The sequence below is a fragment of the Protobothrops mucrosquamatus genome, unplaced genomic scaffold, assembly GCF_001527695.2.
Source record: "Protobothrops mucrosquamatus isolate PMUCROS unplaced genomic scaffold, P.Mucros_1.0 scaffold6591, whole genome shotgun sequence".
In the NCBI taxonomy this organism is placed as follows: domain Eukaryota; kingdom Metazoa; phylum Chordata; class Lepidosauria; order Squamata; family Viperidae; genus Protobothrops; species Protobothrops mucrosquamatus.
This window is the reverse complement of record NW_015392414.1, coordinates 10,915-13,684: the sequence shown is the minus strand read 5'-3', so window position 1 is coordinate 13,684 and position 2,770 is coordinate 10,915. Positions and strand designations below refer to the sequence as shown.

Genomic DNA, 2,770 nt, shown 5'->3' with positions numbered 1-2,770 from the left:
ACTCGGCTTCACCTGCAGCCAAATCGCTTCCCTCTTCACACCTGGGAAGGTTCCTGAATTGGGGGAGGGAGTCCCAAAACACCCACCAAGATAAAAATTGGATTTGGGGTCATAAGAAACACATCCCGCCTTCATTCAGCCCTGAAATGGCACCATGGAATCATGGATAGTTGAATTCTCTCATCCAGATTCCTTGCCAATCGCCTACCTTTGTTTTTCTAATTTTATTTCTTTGTATATATATAAAAAACCTTATTTATTTCTATCAACTGATAAGGTTTCATTGTGCAAAACAAGAGTTTCATCTGCAGTTGTTGCCATTTGGCCTTTACAGGGAAATTATATTCTTTTGGTAGAATCCAAAGTCTTTAAAGCATCATTACTCAAAAATTGGATAAATTTAATGTTCCCATTGTGAGCCCAGGGTCTCCAAAAATAATATGCTACTAAAGAATTAAATAAGATATTTCTTCCACAAGAGAAAAACCACCAGATCCCAAGAGAAAAAGGCATTTTACGGGGAGATGCTGGGCATCTGCTCCTTCCGGAAATTGTGGAATATTTAAGGGGAACCGACACAGATTTTGTTCTCCTCATATTCAGCCTGGAGTTCATTTTTATTCCTAAATTCTTCCCTGCAAACCTAGGAGAATAATTAACTGTTCATAAAAAAATCCTGACCAGATCCCAGGATTAAATTACAAAAAACCAAACCTTTAAAAATTGCATGTTCTTAAACATTATATAATGAGCTGCTTATAAGAGAATCCCTCAACGGAGAAAAATGTTGTTAGCAAAAGTTCTCTGATCTGGAGTGGATCTATGAAGGACCCTCTTAGGGGGCTCACTCAGCCCTCCCCCCATTAATCCATCCAAGAGTTGTGCATTTGCTGAAGGAGGAGATCAAGAGGGATCTCTTCTGCGATCCTGGGATCTGCCTGATCTCCTCAGCCACCAACTGCCCCCACCTTCCCTTTCCCCAAGATCCCCTCCCCCCCAGATCCTTTCCGCCCTCCCTGTCTGGAATGGGGCAACTCACTGCAGGACAATTCAACAATTTTATTCAATTATTTAAAATAATTTTTAAAATGTTGTTTTTTTTTGTCCTTCACATTTCATTTTGCCCCTCCCTCGGCCTTCTTTCTTTCCTGATTCTCTTTCTCCATTTCTTCCATATTGTGTAAGTTTTGTGATGCTTTGAGTTGGCTCAGTTGTCCTAGACCCCTCCCTGTCCCCCCATCCCAGGCAGGAGGGTCAGACCCCTCCCCACCTCCTTCCCCAGGTGGGGGAGGGAAATGGGGCTGGGAGGGAGGCCGGACGGCTGCAGGGAGAGGTTGGGGGGGGAACCTGGGCAGAAAAAAACCAAGGTTCAAGTACAGATTAGGCGAAATCTGGCTCAAAATCAAGGGGGTCCTAATGGGGAGCCTCACACTGGAGGTAGTTGTTGAATTAAGAGGCAATCCCCCCTCCCCCCTCACACGTCCTGTTCCTCCCCCTCTTTTAACTATAATTTTATCTTGATTGGGAATTCCATTTTGATTGCTATAGAAATATTTATCTGTTGGGATTTTAATGTGTTAATGCTGTAAGCCAGGGCTTTTCGACCTTTTCACCGATTGCACCACTTTTAGGATATATGGGAATATTCGAGTACCACCTAGCAAGGTGTCAAACACTTGATGACGAAAAAAAAAAAAACCTGTTTAAAGTTGCAATTGCACTGAAATGACTTATGACCATTTTTCATACTTATGACCATTGCAGCAGGCCCAGGGTCATGTGATTTATATTTGGATGCTTGGCAACGGATTCATATTTATGATGGTCACAGTGTCCCAGGGTCATGTGATCCCCTTTTGCAACCTTTTGACAAGCAAAGTCATTGGCAGGTGGCCAAGTGCTAAGGCGGGACTTCCTTCCCTCCCTCCCTCCCTCCTTCCCTGCCTCCCTCTTTCTCATTCCCATCAACTTCTGAAGGAAGAATTTGGAACACCCCCCCCCCTATTTCTCCTCTTCCATATATTCATTGAACAAGGAAAAGCCTCCAGAGACAGAAAAGACAAGCCATTGAGGGAACTAGCTTAAGAAGGTGCATTCCCCTTTAAGAATTAGCTACTGGCTAGAAAGGAAAGTTAAGGAGCTCAGTGGGCACTTAAGGAAGAAAAAAAAATGTAGTAAGTATGGCTGCTGGCTAAGGCAGCCTCCCCAAATGGCTTCATTTGTAAGTACAGGAATGCTATAGGCAAAATCCATTCAGGAGAAAAATACTTCAAAATCCCTTGCAACAAAACTTACACCTAACAGTAGCAGAGCAGTAGAAGCTAACCTGAGACATCAACCATCAGCCAAATAGAAATTGCCAAACACTCCTTAAGAACACAAAGCCCCCATTACACAAATCCCAGAACTTGAAAGTCACAAAAGCACATAAGAATCCTTCCACTCTCCATCTCCCTCCATTATTCACCTCCAGCCGGTGCTGCCTTTCTTCATTGCTGCCTTTCTTCATTGCTGCCTTTCTTCATTCCTCATGGAGGGCAAACCCTCCTCCCTACGTTCCTTGCCTCTTGGTTGCTGCCAGCACATGTGGCTGCCACAGAAGTTGTAGATCCACTTGTGGCCGGCCTGCTTGATTTCCTCTCCTCTCCCCCCACCCTGCTCCTTCTTTCCATTCCGTGAAGGTGGAGCTGACTCCTCCTCCTCCCAAGGCTGCTTCTTTTTCTCTCTCTTCTTCTCCCGGCCCAAACTGCCTCCTTTTATAGCCTCTCCT

The 2,770-nt window shown here is 44.4% G+C and overlaps 1 protein-coding gene across 1 annotated transcript in view; it reads left to right on the top strand.

Annotated features, from left to right (window-relative positions):
- The window catches only part of LOC107300292 (HLA class II histocompatibility antigen, DRB1-9 beta chain-like), a gene marked incomplete at its 5' end in the record, with an annotated part of 5,971 nt that overhangs the window by 2,080 nt on the left and 1,121 nt on the right, over positions 1-2,770 (top strand). The window lies entirely within an intron of this gene.